We start from the raw sequence: 18,600 nt of genomic DNA on the forward strand, positions 1-18,600 counted from the left end.
AGACTATAAGCACTTAGGAGAAGTAAAGACGTCCTTCTTCCATCCAGGGTCATTAAAACTTACCAGGATGGTGGCAGTAGTTGGGGAATACTTTGTTTTGGCCTTACTGCATGGATGCACATGTTTCGGTGATGCTTTGAGTGTACCCACACAGACACACTTGTGCACACACTTGTGCAGATAATATCCCAATGCACCTCATAACAATAAGTTCATGGACTGAGCTATCAGAATGATGAACAGTGTTAGAGGCCTGACTGTACAGCAGCTAGCTGAAAGGAGATTTTAGAGGAATAAACAAATATACATAATGCCTGCTGTTTCCTTTGCCCAAAATAAATTCATTCATTATAAACGAACATCATCATCTTTAGAGACTTCAAATCCTATCAAAGCTGTATTTACTGACACTGGTTTTTGTTCAGCACGATTTGGAAACTGCAATCTTATCACCATGCTCTAACATTTCTCATCACGGCTGCTGTGGCAGTACCCCAGCACTTTCTGGAAATGAACCATATTCCATGGATTCAATCATAGATCTAACGCTTTAAAACACCTCCCAAGCCAGGCACCGCCAAAATCCAGTGGGTAGTAGGCAACATGGGATGCACTGGAACATGGACTGTTCAAATTTGCATTTTCAATTCTAGATGTTTTTAAAACAAAGTATCTAACCTCTCAGTGTCAATCAAAAAAAAATAATCCGAATCCCAAAGGGATTAATAACAAAAATAAGCATGCAAATGGAAGTGAAGCCCTCTGGACAATATTTTCGTTGATTTGCTGGAGAGAAGGACCCCTAGTGTCCAGCTGGATTTTGGCCAGCCTGGAGTCTGGTGACTACACAGCATCCACGATGAAAAAACATCCTAGCTTGTAAAATATTTCCTGCAAACACTTTCCCATCCTTCTTATTTCAAAATTGACTGATGAAAGGAAAAAAAAAATACAGTTCTGCTTTCCTAAACTAATTATTTCAAAATATAATCAAGGTATCATGTGATCACCTGGACTCTGAGGATTCATCATTACTGATGAACAGGAATATGCCTTGGTACAATAGTTTCAGTGGTTGATTATGCACTGCAGACACCTATAGATAAACATCTCTATTTGTAAAAAATGAGCACCGTCTCTGAGAGCAGTTGCTGATGAGGCTTTAAAAGCAGCATCAAAAAATGTAATGCTAGAAGGATGAGGCTGCCCAGCCCTGTCATGTAGTAGCTTTGCTTTCTAAAGGGAAAAAAAATCTGCATGATTCCTTATGATCAGGGGTTTACCCATTGATTTGGATAATCATTCAAATGGCTAAACAGACCTCTAATTTGAAAATAAAAACCGATTGATGCAATCACAAACAAGTTCTGAAATTGTGATTTATAAAAAAGAGGGGAAATCTTGTTCTAAGCCAAAACACACACACAGTTACCTTTTTCTAATCAGAGCATTCATTTCTCCTCATTATGATCTCACAAGCACATTAAAATCTTATTAACATTAATTACTTCTGAGCGTCTATGCATGAGCAGCGACAGGCTTGCGTGCGCGCGCGTGTGTGTATGTGTGTGTGTCTCTGGATCATATCTACATTTATATACCTTGCTGCACTTTGCTTATAAAACATGTGAAAATATTGCTGCTAACACCAATTAGCTAATTTCACACACACAGATAGTAAGCTGCTGTCTCGCTGCACAGCTTATTATAGACCAGCAGACAGATGGACAGACAAACAGACGCAAAAAGCATCACGGCTCCCCCTAAATGCAAGATCTAAAATGCCTGGCACCCCCAGGAGTGTGAGTTTCATCCTCGTAAGTCTGAGGGAACAAAAAGACAAAAATAATAAAAAAATAATAATAAAAAAAATAGGAGACAGCCAAATATCCCATTTTCTACACAGATGGGTTCAATGATGAAGTGATAGAGACAAAGAAAAAACTGGCAGGCAGACAAGCAGCAGGCGCACAGAGAGATAGACAGAGACAGATAAACAAAGCAACAGAGAAAGAGATGAAAGCATATTCATACATGTGAAATTGGGCTATGCAATAGTAACTTCAGCCCACCAACAAAGTGAGGAAAGAAATGGCAGAGGCAAGAGTCACCATAAGCGTGACTTCACATGCAAAACCCTGACACGTTACAAAACTGTTTAGGGATTCTATTTATGCTGAGCCACTAAATGCAGCAGTGCTGCTGGTGACACTCAGCTCCACCACAAACTCCAGAACAAACACAGGAATCTACATCTACGCACCACTGTGGAACCACGCCTTCCTCTTCTTCCTCACCTTTTGTTTCCATCTAACTTCGATTCACCTCTATCCTACTTCTAAATCTTGTCCTCCTGAACCCTTCTCTCTGCCAGGGGTTAAGATAAAAACAACATCAGCATCGCTCATTGTGCCAAAGCCATGTTTATCCATCACTGGGGAATCAGCCTCTCAAGTGGGTCCTTCGCAGAACCCAGGTGGACACTTACTGGTCATTTTCCTCTCTAACCACATACCCATCTCTGCTCATCTTCTGCAACTCTGAAAAGAACTGCAATCCTGAACTAGAATTAAAACTTTCATTGACATCAGTAGGATACAAGGCTTAGAAGTGCCAAAATTTGCCTTTCAGCCCTACTACCCTTTCTTCCACTTGTGTACTCTTCCACTGATGACATCATCAGGCAAAACACTACAAGGAGGGAAGTTATTAAAGCCAAGGAAGATGATTTCCTTATTGGGAAATTTTTTGAAATGAACATATCTTAATTTCTCATGGTAACATATGTGTTTGCATTTTCCACTCACTCCTCTCAGATCAAGAGAAGTTAAATATGGCAATAATTACTGAGTTATCCCCAGCCTTTTTTACCTAAAGGTTTCGGAGCATTTCACAAGCTGTTCGTGAAACTTCAAGGCATGCAGAAGGTTCTCCCATCACGCTAGTTCACTGCTAGGGAACAGAAGAGCAGAGGTGAAGTACCCAGATCTGTATGGAAGTCTACGGCAGACACAAAACATCCTCTTATTGATATTTTTCATATAGTCTCTTCTTGCACATGCCATATCTAAGGTCATTAAAAACAGTACCTAATTTTTAAAAAAAAATGAATAAATTCAGTATCTGAAGATTGTACTCAGGATCCTTGATTTGTACTTACCTCACTCATTACTTCCTCCTAATACTGCTTATTCAGAAGAACCTACTCCCATACAAACCCAGCACAGCTGCTGACAAAACTATCATGAACTCAGTCAAGCAAGTTTGGGACATATTGGGTGTATTCCAAACATCCAAATCAACTATGGTGCATTCTCGGTAAACCCAGTGATTCCAGGAAGCTTTGGAGTTCCTGAACATGGGCATTATTACAATTGTTGTCTTGCACACAAGTGGTAAGCTTGGTGTACCTTGCCCGAATTCTGCCCAGCTCGGTTTTACTGTGCACACACAGCAGATCTGATTACACTGCAGAGCAGGAACCATGGCATATGGCCCTTTCTGCCACAAGGAGCGGGTTCCTGACCTGCTGAGGCAGAAAACAAGGAAGCAAATTGAACACCAATCCATTTGCTTGGCTGACTGTGCTTCTTTTGTTAAGGTTAAAAATACAGGTGCCCAGAATAAGGATATAGAAAAGTAAAAGCTTTATAAAATAAACAAAGAGCAATAAAGATTCGAAGCTTTACAGTTTTATGCATATGATAAAGTAGGCTTTTTCCTGCATATTTCCTAAAAAATAGAGTATAGACCATTAAAGTCTCTCTCAAATCACGCAGAATTACTTCCTCTGAGAGGAGGCAAGATTCCCTCTAACAAGGCAAGGAGCCTCAACAGTTCTGGTTAAGAGAGGTTCACCCAGAAGTTCAGCTCATTTGCTCAGGCTTCCCAGAAAGTCTGGAGAAATCTGCGGCCTGTTATTCTTCCAGATTCCAAACTCTCCGCTGTGTTCCCACTTCACTGATCTTTAGGCACACTGAAACTTAGAAAAACAGGACAGCCAAGCAGAACTTCCTCCTAAACACATCAGTGATCCCCATCAAAAACCAAGGAAGGGCCACATAAAGACATGAGTTCAATAAAATGGTTAAGAAGTAAGTATCCTCTAGATTTGCTGACTTAATGACTACATAGTTGTTGACTCTTTAACCCATCTTTCCCCCAAACCCATATAGATACATAAAGGTTCACAGGACCCAGAAGGAAAAATGGTGTATCCTATAAAGCACTGCTTTGGCATTTTTGAAGACTGTGTACATCCTAATTAAATATGGTAAATGTTGTGCCTCAGTAAGTTAAAAACCAAATACAGAAACTGATTTATTAAAGTAAATGCATAACACTGAAGGTGTTTAATGACAGAAAAAAGCTAACAGCATGTAGAGATAACTGTGCAGTAGGGAACATTTGTAGAATATCCCCGTCTCTGAATTTTGCATGTAAAGCGGACACAATATCTTAAAGACTAAGAGGACTCAAATACAATTGACTTGAGGATCTCTCAAAGGACCAGTGCTTATCAGCAGAATGAATCTGAGAGACCATTCAATCTAAAAGAAAGGTCATATACGTGTGAAAGGGGAACAGGGGAAAGACGTCTACTTAGGGGATGCAGAAGGGGGAAAGATATTTAAAGCCTTTCCTGTACAAAAAAGCTTGACTTGCCTTTCTCAGGTGGGAACTATCCCAGTAAACCTAGTCTCCATCTACTCTACTCATCTACTTTGTGAACCTTACTGGGTTGTGTCAGCCAAAAGTTCCAGCAGGCTGAGACAGTATGGCAGTACTTAAGAGGTGCACTTGGCATTCCAACCAGACTCGAGATCCAAACCCCTTTGTGTCCCTTCAGAGGTTAATAAGACAAGGTTTTACTGACTCCATCCTGGCTCTTATAAGCTTCTTGGAGATTACTAAAATTGGAAATTGCATATGAAAAAGCTGGTTCATCCAGTTTTTAGGAGAGACATTCATCCAATTTGCCCTTTGACCCCAGAAATGTGAGACATGCCTGAGGAGTGTTCTTTGTTATAGTCTCACAAATACATCCAGTGATGGTGAATCCATATGTCTCTGATAAAGGCAAAACCTTATTGTGCATTCCAGTTTTTTCTTTTGTAAACATACTAAACTAGATGAATTTGGCTCTCAAGGAAGAAAGTATTAATTGTGCTGGCTAATAAAACTTTCTGTTGCTGTCCTTCCAATCTGGTCTTCTAAGCGTCAACAGACATTAAAACTGGCTCTTGGGAAGCGAAAAAATATCAGAGAGTGGTACAAACCCAAAACTTGTTTGCAAGTTTTCAAGAACTGAGATCTCAAGATCTTGAGAATCTCATTCTCAAGGAACAAAAAGTTAAATGCAGCTATTCCTTGTACAGTTTTCAGGCTGAATATACAAGCAACTCAGCTCCTCCCACTGTTCATTCTCTGAGAGATGCCTCAGCAGCAACACACCTGTGCTCTGCCCAGACCAGCACCTGCAGGCTCCCATAGGCTTTGGCCTCAGTGACAAGTTTAAACAGACAAGTAACAATCCTCTTTAAATGCCGTGCCCAAAGGACCCTTAGGGACTGTTTTGTTCTCTCCTCATGGCACTTCTCAGACATTAACAGCCATTGCAGAGATACACTCAAGAAGTTCAGGACAAGGTAACTATTTGAAGGCATGTTTGTCTTATACGTGATAGGGAGCTCCTGTCTTCTCTTGGTAACTATTTAATGGATCAAGCAACACCACTATGTAATTCAGCCAGATATAACTTTGCCTTTTGATTATTACTGTACAAAAAGAGTCCAGTTTTTAAACACCTACTTCTTGGACAAAGCTAACACTGGAGCTCATGAGGATAATATATCCAGCTAAGAAAAATCCAACCATGGGAAAACAAAAATTTGAAGTTACTTTAACTCAGTTAAGAGAGTAATTACAAAAAGTGAGCTAACAAAACACCAAAAATGTTTTTATCTTTAAAAATTCTGCTGTTAAAGACTATGTTGACATGTTGCTATATTAAATGTATTTGCCTCAATATCCAGTTACTGTAGAGTCTTTGTATCTCATTTTGGAAGTAGAAATAAGACTTTAATGGCAAAGAAGTCACATATGTGTTACAATACCACAATGGTGTAAAAAAAAAAAAAGAAGAAGCCTAATAGTCTTTAACATAGCCAAGAATCATCTGAGCTTCCTTTATCCATGGAACATGGTCTTTACTTTACCAACTCCCATCTGCATGTACAATACACTGAGGAAGGAAGAAAGAAAGGCCTCACTTCCTTCTTCTCTCTATGCCTCGATTGTTTCTGATTAAAAAATGGAAATAATAATGTTGATTCAGCTACTGAAATTAGGCAAAACTAAATTAGCTACTTTCATTAAACACTGTAAAATATTTGAATAAGTTTCTTCAGAAATGCAAAGTTCTATTTATCTGTATCAGCAGCTATCTATGGCTAAACTGTCCTAGAACCTTTTGTGAGCATTCTCTCGCTGAACTCAGCTGATAATTGTTCTTTGTTTTGAAGGACATGAGTAACTCCTTCATCTTAAAAAGCCTGGGAAAGACTTAGACAGAATGGGCACCTCACTTTTTTGTTTAATGAGAACAAAGCAAACCAGAACAGCAACAACAACAAAAAAAGAAATCACACAGGGTCTCAGGATTCAACCTTTGCAGATGAAAAAAAAAAGCAACATTTTGAACGCTAAATTCTTTGCTGCCTTTGCCTGAGCATTATGAGAATAATCACCAACACCTCGTAAAAGCAAGCCATTTCATCAAGTGCATAAACTGAGATTTCAAGGAGAGATCTGGAAGAATCTTATTAATACACCGATGTATGCTGCCACAAGGGAGACAGTATCTAACACAGCAGAAATGAGGTCAAACGCAGCAGCACTGTCCTACAGAAAACTGTCTCCTGGTCACAAATCACTTGTGGAGTACCATGCATCATCTTTAGTGCTTCAGACACATGCCAGCTGCAGCCAGTAGGGAGAAATACAAAGCTAAATTCAGCTCTTGGTTCAAGGCTGGTTCTTCTAAATTTCATGGAATTGGTCCACTTTTATAAAAATGTAACATAGGGCAAAATACGACCCATAAACATTTTAACAGATACACAGACATTCAGAAATTTCACATGGAACCTCTTATCCTAAGAGTACAGTCCTCTGAAGAGGATTACAGTATGATGGTTATTCCAGCCCACTGCTCCTAAGGAAAAAGGAAAGGGCTGTGGCCTCGTCCCACTCCTCTCTGGTTCTACTCATACAGAACCCTGCTGCTAAATTTTTTTCCCTCTCTTGCCAGTGGGACCTAAGTTAGCACCTCTTCTGCATGAAGTTCAGACTTTTTGTCCTCATTTTCTTTGAACAGCTCTGCCCCCTGCCTGCGTCTCAGCTTTTATTTCTTCTAGCTGCTCACATTCTTCACAAACCTCCTTCCTAAATGCTCCATTTGTATCCTTCTACCACACTGAAGCCAATGTTCCATAGTAACATTACTCCAGACTCTAATAACTCTTTAAAACAGCCTACAGTCTATTGAACTGTGTTCCTGCACCAGCAGACTTCCCCAAGAAACTACAGAAAAGTTCATTTTAGCTCACTTCCTTTTTGCTTTCAACCTTTTTTTACCTGCAAAAGATATGGAATGAAAGTTAAATAAATTCTGGTAGCAGAATAAATTATCACAGGGCTGGATATGGATGTGATCTAGACAAGAGGGTTCTCACTTCAGCACAGAGACTGTTTTAACTGAGATAGCTCAATTTTTAATAGGAGTTTGGTCAAGACAACCTAGGGCTGAATGCTGTGAAATTACATGGCTCAAAAACACATGCTAAATTCATCTGAGATACAACATAATACGGCCTGCATGAGAAGGGCAGAACAGTTTTACTGTCATCTAAACTACCTAAGTAAACACTAGCTCTTAACCTCCATGTGGTAAAAACCTTTCCAAAAAGAAAACAAAAAATCCAACCAAAACCCAAACCCCAAGACTTCAGGTGTCAGTTCTAGTCTGACATGCCAGAGAAAGTCCACAAGTATTCAAAAACTTCGTGGGGAGGCTAAAGGGAAGCCATTAGATTAAAGAAAGAAGTTGCAATGCACTTCAGGGTGATCACAAGGCACAAACTCAAGAAGGAAGGATAAAACTTGTTAGTACAGCTATAGCTAACACCCTTCTATCGCTTTCAGAAACTGATACTGCACTATGACTTTGTACTTACAAAAATATTTAAGATCCCTGTAAACACACTGGGAAAAAAAAAGTTTGTCGACCAAAGTATTAAGAAGAGCTTGGATTAATTTGGGATCTAGTCCCAAAAGGGACTCAGAGACTAACAGAAAGAGCAAGTTAATTTGAGAATCCAGAAATGCCCAGCACTAGGGAAAAATAACTGAGCTTTCTCTTGTCCGACACAAAGTTGTGCATAGCTGACTGTACTGCAAAAGCACAACTGGCTTTTAATTTCATTCAGGAGCAGCTGCTTTCACAGCAGTGAAATGTTTCAGGATGAGCCTGACTGACTTGGTGGATAAATGATTTGAGGCCAGTATAGTCAAGAAGGAACCAGCTCTTTTAGGATACATCGCCATCTTAAAAACACTTTTTCTATCCAATTGGAGCAAGCTTTGAAGCTTTCCAAACTTGGCCACGGCTTGGAGAGGAAATAAAAGCAGTTTTTTCATGAAATGCTGGAAATTACAAAACAGGGCTTGGATTCCAAATGGTCCGCCAGGACGGGCTGGGCCTTCATGTCGCTTCTAATCACTTGTATTAGTTTAGCACAAGCAAAAGGTGCCAGATTGGTAGCCCCAGGCACTGTACTCTCTATTTATCCCCAGAGCAGGTACAGCAGGATGGCAGGCTATCACAGTGATGCCAAACCCTGCTACAATTCCTCCCATCCAGGGACCTGGAGAAAGGAGGGTGATGAGGCCTCAGTGCTGTGACTGCCCACACGGGGGCCAGTACCCTGCACTAGGTTTCAGAAGGATGGGATCCACAGGGCCTGTGAAAGGGAAATGAAGGAGTATCCTTTGAGACACTGAGATACAAGGACCAGGGATCCTTTCCTTTGCATTGCATTCTAGATGTCTCAAAATGAATGAATACTTGAGAGAGCGACGAGGCCAGAGAGAGTCAACGTACTGAGTACAAATGAGATTTATACGTGGCTTGAGTCACTCCAGACAATTAGCTACCCACCAGGCTGTCTGGTTTATTGTCCCTACTGGATAAAGATTTAATAAGCAGTCACCTAGATGGGAAACACGAGACTTGCAGAAAGGAAACTTTTCATTACTCTCCACAGAAAACTTGAGCCCAGTCCTGCAAAAGCTCTGCACAGCTGATTCCCACTGGTGTGTCAACGGCTGCAAGACGAAGCTCTTTTTCATGACAGTCCACATAGATGGAAAATATGGGAAACACAGGACCATCTTTTATTGAATAATTACTATGTCAGAAATCTTCCACACATTCAAAATATTCTATGGAAATTAATACAGTTTTTTTCAGTTTTTTTTTTTTCTCTTCAGCACTCAATCTTACCCAGGACTCAGACATTTTTTCATAGCATAAAAGCACAAAATGCTGGATTTTAAAAACTTATCTACTGGGGAAATATGCTGTGTAGGGAATATATTAAACAATTCAGTCTATGTTTGGAAAAGAAATACAGATTCATCACAATGAGGAAGGATGTTCAAGAGTATCCTGAAAAAACAGCCAGTATTCAAGCCAAAGGACAGGATGAAGTGGGCACAACAGTATAAAGCTGACGAGCAGATTTAACTGACAGTGACAGAAAGAATTGGAAGCTGCCAAAGCCTAAACTACATTAGGGCTTCTTCAGATACTACACACACTAAAATTGAAACTAAAATCATCAATGAGAACATATGATAAAATACTTTCAGATGGGAAAAATCCTAAAAGCAACCACAGCACAACAGAAAATACAAACTTTGGGAAATCATAGGAAAAGGAACACCTATCAAATGTAAGGCTGGGGAAAAAAGGCTGAATTAGAGATTGAACATTTCATGACCTCTCAGCAGTCATGCCTGGTATCCAAGGCTTTAACACTCTTGATCAGAAGACTACTTTTGCTGTTACTACTGCTCGTTGCAAGAGTGCTCAAAGCCATTCATTTGGCACAATTTTTGTCAGGCAGTGTCCCAGAGGGTGTGGCCCGGCCTCCTGGGAATAGCATTTGTTAGTTTTAGAGAACCAGCAGAGGGAGCACATCAGCAATCAAACATGGTTTTCTTGTGCTTGTGCCTAAACAATGAGATTTTTTGGTTGGCTTTTTTGTTGTTGTTTTGTTTTTATTCTCAGCATTCCTCTGTCACTAATGCCTGTGACTCATTTAGCTCTCAGATTGCTGGGAGTTTAGGAGCCAGAGCCATGGAGAATAGCAGGCTCCACATCCAACCCACATAAAATGACAGTGGACACAAGCTTTCACCTAGTTGTCTTTCTTCACTTTCTCCCCATGTCAACCTCCATCTTACACATTCCTGACATCCTGCCCATGAAATCTTGCACTGCCACATGACAATAACTTTCACATTCCTGCACTGTGACCACTAACTTTCTAGTCAGAAAGAGAGGCATATAGATCTCTAGGGAGGAAATAAAAATCAATAATTAACTTTCAGACAGCTGAAAGGACAACTCTGAAGTCCATAACACAACTTTCCTAGTCCTACTTTTGTATCCTCAAGGGATTCATCACACAGCTATTGATGATCTTAGAAATAAGATATTAGAAAGTATGTCTTTCAGTTGAGAAGGGGAAAAAAAAGGAAAATCAGTAATTCCCATGCTATATTTACCTCTGAATCAAATGACACACTATACCTGCTTGCATTCTTAGCTCTACCATAACCCCAAGATAAATTCACTCTGAAAGTGTAACATTAAGAGGTCATCTACGGGTGTAATTTACAGAATGGCACCACGTCTGTCCTGAGAAGGATTTCTAGTAGGTGCTCTGCAGAGGGCTGGAAGCACGGCCTATTCAGGTTTCCTTTCTTCTTTGCTGTAGTTACCAACTGGTTTTAATTCAGACTTTCATAACCACTGTTTGATAGTAGCTCAAAGATTCTGGAAAACCCTACAGATTCTGGTTCACCTCTGGTACTGTCATTTACACTTGTGCAAACTGGACACAAAATGCTGCCTAGTGACCTGTGTACACCCACTGCAGAAAAGCACAAGGAAAGAACTATGACATGAGGTATTGAAGAAGGAAGTCCTACAGACGCTGCCAGGGTTTGATTAGGTAGGACTAGTTAGTGTTAGAGTCCCTATCTGCCATCAAAGATCTTGAGCAGCAGTGCCTGAGAACAGTAAGAACAGCACAACCTGCAAATCCCCCCTCCATGAGGCTGGCAGGGCAGGTTGTCACTGATGGGATGAGGCCATTCTTGGCATGAAAGGATTTTAGCCTTTGGTCTGGAATAGTCCATGGCCTTTCCTCCCATAGTGCCATTAAGTGCCAACTCAGCCAGCAGCTCGCTTCTCTGGAAGGCGAACATCTGCCCCCTCAAACAACCTGGGACCCTCCACACTCATTTTTCCAAAGCCAACAGCCAGCTGTGAGAAGAACTGTGTTTTTTTCCTTTAAAGACAGCTTTATCCCATTAGCCCAATTTCCCATTCCTGTATTCTATCTACTTCAAGATACAGTCTTCCCTGCACAGGGTAAAAACTGAACTTCTTTGCTCTTGCAAACCTCAGGGATGTGTAGCAACCTGCCCCGTGGCACCAGTAGCCCTGGCTGTCCCAGCAGCTATGGAAGAGGAGGTGGCACATAGCCCTGTGCCTCTGGTGGCCATTTTACAAGACCCATCTGCAAACAGAACTCTCGCTAGCGCTGGGCGGTCAAAATGCCGTCATAGCACTCGATGGTGCTGGAGGATTAAGTGCAGAAGTGTAAAAAAACATGAAATACATAAGCAGTAGTCATTCTGAAATGCTCCTATTAGAGGAGAATTGGATCCGTGCCGTTAGAACTAAACATTAACTTTTATAATAAATACTAACCAAGAATATAGTCAACACTAAAAAACACCTGGACAAAAGCCTTTGCCTTTAGTTACTCCTCACTGAAAGTTTAATAGGTCTGTGAAAATCTCCTCCAGTTAAAACAGTACAGATCTTACAAAAGTGTCTCAAAATTTGGTGTATGGTCAAACACTACTTTTCACCAAGAGAAAACTGGCATTGATAAATTGTTTGAAAGCCAAGTTATTTTTCACAGTTAATACTGTTTGTTTACTTTCTAAAATTTTCTTGGACCAAACTAACCAGCACAGAGAAGTCCGTTTCACTGTGATTTGCCATCATTTTCCCTCTGCACCACACTGTGAATGTCAGACCCTTCAGAGGGAACAAGTTATTCTTTAACAGTAACTATTTCCAGTGCATTGTTTCAGTTAAAAAAAAAAAGACTTTTATAAAGGATTTGGATTTTCTAAAAGTTTTGTTAAAAAAAATAAGTAACATGAAGTTAAATTTCAGTCTTTAAATTCCCATTAACATTTATGAATCTCTTTCAGCAGAAGCTCTTTACCATACAGATCGCAGTTTAAAGAAGTCCTATAAAAACAGACTGGAGTGAAACCAACTGAAATCTATAAGGCCACAGCATGCCATCAATTTCTAAACAGAACTTCTATTCAAATTATTCTGCTTAAAACCTCATATGGTCTGCAAAAATGAGCAAGGTTTTCTTGAAACGATTTAAGTAACAATTTATCTAAGACTGTAATCTCTCTTGTATGGGATTTGTAAGCCATCCCACAGAATTCTCTAGCAGGGGACACTATTCCCTATTTACATCAAAGTTTTATATAAATAATATTACAATTTTTTTAATATTCTGCAGCTGTTTTCCCTTATGAATAAGCTGGGCCTATGAAGAAAATGTGAAAATAGGAAAACTGTGAGTAATATTTGTAATAATGATATATTCAACTCAGGAAATTGCTACAACTGTCTTTATCAAAATAAACAAGATGGATATTTTTTCCTGCTTTAAGAGAAAAACAACATCCTCCACTATTAAAAGTAATTTGACTTGGTATTTATTTGGTATTTGGATTTAACTGTCTTATATCCCATCTTTGGTCCTGTTAAAAAAAACCAAAACCAACAAACAAAAAAACCCCAAACAACAAAACAACAAAACCCCAGCACAAAAACATACACACAAAAACCCCAACAGCACCGCTTCTCGTCTCCCAGGAGTGAGAGCGGCACATACACACGCCATTCAGCCCAAAATTGCTCTAGCTACAGGGCATGGCAAGGCATGAAATAACTGCTCCAGAGCACTTCCTCATGTGGGTGTGTTAGATAACTGTCTGCTCCAACACTAAAATAAAGCACAGTGTGACCCAAGGAGCAGCGCCAGCCCTGCCCCGCACAGCTGCCCGGGCTGCGGGCAGGGACCCCGAGCACCCCGCGCTGCCCCGCGCCAGCAAACCTGGCCCTACCTCCCTGGCCAACGGGCTTGGCATTCCCCGAGTTCCAGCTACATCACCATATGCTGGATTTAAGTTTACTCAGGCATACTTTACCCTTTGCTGCTGTATCCAGATTGCAAACGGACTTTGTGCTATTGAAAGAGCTAAGATTTATTTTGTTTGGGTTTTTTGTTTGTTTGTTTGTTTTTTGTTTGGTCTGGTTTTTTCTGTCTTTTTTTTTTTTTTGTTGATAGAATATATTTGGGGCTTTTTTTTTATTACATCCTCCTAGTGAAAAAGATTTTACTATTAGAAAGAAATCTTACCGGATAATGAAAAAAATGTTTCTGCTATTGTGACTCTCTTTCTCTACTTGAATTCTTCTTGCCTGGAGTTTTTATAAAATCAAGTGGTATCTCATAATTTTTAAAGTTTTTCAAAATGTTCAGATGAGCCTGGGCTTCTGCTAAAAGTATATGCACAAGGACCTGAGGACAGGTCCATGTGCTCTCCTACAAAAAACATGGGCTGTTGAGGAACATACACCTGCACTGGTTCAGGAGAAAATGACAGGTGCCTGAAAACCCCTCACCCATCCCACCACGAGCAGGATGGCTGTGAACACTCCTGCTGCCCCACTCCAGGCTGACCACCATCTAGAGGCATCAGCAAATCCACCTTTAAGACCTCTACATTGTTTTTGGCATAACTTCAGCATCCCCTCTACGACCAATCTGAGTTTTCAAAGCCTGAGATTCAAACTTTAGGAGAGGAGGAAATACCTTGCTACAGTTAACAGGTCATTTAGAGCAACATACATATTAAAATCTATGAACAAAATATTAATTTAAAAGTTTGAATGAAAATTAGGAGGGAAAAAATAGTAAACAATAAATGTCCCTCCCTATCTAAGAGACAAGCCACCAAATTTTGGCACACTGATATATAAAACCTTGAAAAGTTTCACTCATGTTCTGGAAAAGCTGCTAATAAAATGGAGCAAGTAGTTTCTGTAGTTACAGTGCCAGTGAATAGATCTCCTGCTTTGGATTTCAATTAACTTAGTTTGTTCAGCGAGGAGGCACTTCTGTAGAAATGGGGACTCGTAAGTTAAAGGACAGCTAAAAAAAACCCCACCAAACAACAGCAAAAAAACCTGTTGGCAGCAAAAGTTCTTTCTGGCTGCAAAATAATGGATTTTTAAGAAACATTTCAAAGGATTTGAAGGTTTTGGAGAATCTCCTAGGCAGTCTCAGGTGGGTTAGGAATATTGCATTATGGACTTCTTTGTGCTAAAAGGAAGGCCTAATGCATGTTTTGAAGAAGTCCGCCTCTTGCTATTAAATAAATAATTTTCTATTAAAAAAGGTGATTGTTAGCGTTCAGAGATCTCCAGCGTTCAGCGTCCATTTTATATAATTACTTAGGATCCTCCAGAACACTTTATGTAACTCACTTCCACTATCCCTTCTCTTTTTTCTTTTCTTTTTTTTTCTTTTTTTTTTTGTTACCAGCAGAGTAGCAGTTTTACTCTCCAACAGAAATGACAAGAGCTCAGATAAAAAGACCATTTCAAATGGATCAGTTTAAGCAGTCTTTAGAACCCATGATAAATCTGGGCTCCAAAAACTCGACAATGCTAAATGGGCTATGAAATGCATTCACAAATCCCTCCCCAGAAAAAAAAAAGTAAAAAAAAAAAAATCAATTCAGAGAAAAGCTTCGATGTTTGAAAATACAAATAAGCAGCATATTTTTGGAATGAAAAATGGTAAATAAATAGTTACTATTTCTGGACAAAATGGCTCGATAGATTTCATAATTTGCCACCACTGTAAAAAATATCTGTTCCCTTCCCCCCTCCCTTCCCCGTCAGTACACACGGAAACACAAGCATAACCATGCATAAAGTGGGAGGGTGGGGGGCAGCCAAGGATACAAACTCCCTCTTAGAAAGTTTGAATTCTTATTAACCTAGTGATGCCTCCATAATGTTACATTAGATCAGCAACATAAAAGTTAGAATATATGTCTCCTTTCTTCCTAGCAAAGGAAACTGCAAAAACACTAATAATGAAAAGAGATGTTAAAAATATCCAGGAGGAAAAAGTACATGTACAAGAACCAAAATTAACCCACTCTGCCCCCACACCAAAACAGATAAACAGCAAAACCTCTGAATAAAAATCCTGTCAAAAAGAGTGGAACCTGCTTTCTCTTTTTTTGCTTTTATTTACTGTATGCCAGGCATGGACTTCAAACTTACAGTGTGCATATATATAGAAAACAAAGAACGAGAGTCACCGTTAACCCTGGTCACCGGCATTACAGTTAAAAGTCATTGGCAAATACTAATAAACCCCCATTTAGCAGTAAATAAGGAAAACATGATATATGGACGGACAGATGGAACTGCATAAACAGAAAAGAAAAAGCAGAGAGACCCACAAACATACGGAGAGAGCTGTTTTAAAAGAGTGAAAGATATTGATTTACTTGGAACTAGTGTTGGAAAACAAACGTATTTGTTTCCTTCATGATTAAAAAAAAAAGTAATTAAAGTGAATCACAAGGGGGCACACCCTTAAATAATTCGGGGGGGGGGAACATTTGTAGAGGGTAAGGCCTTCTATAGATGTTCCGAATTTTAAGCTAGCAAATAGGTCTGGCAAACTTACATCTCTAAATTAAAAATCGAGGGGGGGCGGGGGGGGAAATAAAGAACTGGTGGTGGTTTAAGGAGAGTAGAGGCTTTATTCTTTTATGTTTTATAAAAGTTGACTGGCCTACCTTGTTCCCCAGTCCTCAGTTTGTCTCCTCATAGTCGCTGTCTCCCTGGAAGTACAGTGTGAGTGGTAATGACTGCCTGCCTCCCTAATGAGTCCATTTTCCTGCTCTTGATGTTGTGTATATACACACACTGCAACCTACCTTACAAACCACAGAGACGGGAAAGGGAGAGCGAGCGAGAGAGAGCGAGCGAGAGCGAGCGAGAGTGCGAGAGACAGGGAGAGCGAGAGAGGGAGAGAGAGAAAGGCGCACACAGACAAAGCCCTCCTACCAGACAGCAGACAACCCTCCTTCCCCTATCTAGCAAAATACAACTCGGCTAATGCAGCAACAGGTTCAATACTGCCAGGCTGAGGCAGCGTAGCAAAGGTATACGGGGCTGAGCAGGATTGCTGGCAAATAAACAGTTCGGTGCCGGCTGGCTCCACCTTTCTTATTTATGTTACAGGATGTTGGAATGCATTGTTTCAGACAGTCCATATGATTATCATAAATACATTTTTTGTGCATATTAGCATGGAGCGCCGAAACGTATCAGCCATTCTGCTCCGTAACCTTATAGCTCTAACACATGCAGGGAAGGTGTAAACATATCTCTTTTGACAGGCAGACTACACAAAGCCCACTGATGATTTTAAAGTCATGAGATCTTTCAAGAAAGACGCTCCTGGAGATAGGTTTCCCCAGACAATAGGGGAGCGGGGAAAATTGATCTTGATGAGGAAGAAGTCTTCCTAAGAGACTGCTCGGTAAACAATTGAAAAGAGAGGGCTATTCTCCCCAGCATTCCCTCCTTTCAAAAAATATATATTGGGAAGCTTCTGCCCCTACAGCTATAATAATGTGCTGTGCTTATGTCTGAACAGGTGCAATGCATATAGTACATGGTGTTACAAGGACAGAAATAAATCTCTCAAGTAAAAAAACATTTTCCCAGTTGCAAACAGGCCAAGGTTATTTAAAATACAGGTCTAATCTGAAGAATGTTCTCCCCACTCCCTATATATTTTTGCTGGGGGGAGGAGAGAGGACGGACAGGTGGTGGAAGGTGTGAAGGAAAAGCAAAGATAGGAGAAACAATACATGGAACCAGTTACTATATTTTTATTTTTACAATATTCTATCACATCTGAAGAAGATGTATGCTGCTTCTAAAATAATTTTCACTCAGCTCTGCTTCTCATCACGCATAAACTTATGCTGTTACAAAAATTCTATTTATTTTAATGACAACTACAGACATGTCAAAATAGGAAGACCACAGAAAAAAACATTTTGCATCTGTATTTCATCCTTGGCAAATGCTCTCCAAGTACTTTATCCATAGGGTGTTTTTTAGATGGAGATACTAGGTCCAAAAAAAAAAAAAAAGTGATATTACCAAGGTTATGCTGTAAATCAGTAGAAAAACAGATGAGAACTCAAATCTCCTACAGCAAAACAGACTTTTCCTGGAGTAAATCATACCCACCTAAAAGTTAAGTGTCCTGTCTAAGCCAGTTGAGTAGGCTCCCTCTATTGTCAGTGGAGAGACAGGCACCTCCCAAACGCAATTCATCCCAGCTTTCTCTGTCTCCCCACTAAAGAGGGAGCCTACACAACTAGATTAGGCTAAGCAGCTAGCTTGTAGTTGGCTAAATTAAGTAAAATGAATCTCACTTTTGATCTAAAGCTCTCTTACAACATCCTGCTTCCCAAACTACATTTTTATTATCACATTTATTATTAGGCAATATATGCCTAAATTGTAGTGATGGAAAAGGGATAGTCTGCTGACTAAAAGAGACAGGTAAACTCCCTAGATTCATGGATTTGTACCCTCAGGCTGGCTGGATATTCATGATTCACAGAGTCTTTATAATATTAACCAGCCTGGTGACTGGTGAATTTGATTAGTTTTGTTCACTGGTACACATTTTTGTATTTCGCTTATAAACATTCTGGTTTTATCCAGATGTACAGTAAATACAGAAGGATTAAGTAATTTATTTCAAAAGGTTAATTTTCATTAGTTTTTTCATCAAAACACAGCCTCTCTTACCTTAGGGTAAAATATGAAGAGTAAAAAGCTCTAATAGATGACTTAGTTCAACTCCTTCTGTAATATTTAGCTACGTACACACCTGGCATATGTAGAGGCAGCTCTCCAGGTTACTCTAAATATATATTACAAAAATTTACTTATATTACATATTTTCTTTTTTGGATTTTATGACCATAATCACCTTATTGAAGGGTATGTAAGGTCACGAAAGCAGAAGGGGCATTTGTAGACTTTGCTTCTAACTGTGGTAACTCGATCTGGCTGTGTAAGTACCA

The 18,600-nt window shown here is 39.8% G+C and overlaps 1 protein-coding gene across 3 annotated transcripts in view; it reads right to left on the bottom strand.

Annotated features, from left to right (window-relative positions):
• The window catches only part of ZBTB20 (zinc finger and BTB domain containing 20), a 444,040-nt gene extending 427,472 nt beyond the window's left edge, over positions 1-16,568 (bottom strand). For 2 of the 3 annotated variants that reach the window (XM_031056601.1, XM_031056598.1), the window contains exon 1: positions 16,282-16,568. The gene's annotated coding sequence lies outside the window, so the exon portion shown is untranslated. Of the gene's footprint in view, positions 1-2,871; positions 2,953-16,281 lie in introns of those variants that run through there. The other variant, XM_031056600.1, reaches the window with a different exon arrangement.
• Positions 16,569-18,600: the final 2,032 nt, after the last annotated feature.

The sequence above is a fragment of the Geospiza fortis genome, unplaced genomic scaffold, assembly GCF_000277835.1.
Source record: "Geospiza fortis unplaced genomic scaffold, GeoFor_1.0 scaffold1, whole genome shotgun sequence".
Classification (NCBI taxonomy): Eukaryota; Metazoa; Chordata; class Aves; order Passeriformes; family Thraupidae; genus Geospiza; species Geospiza fortis.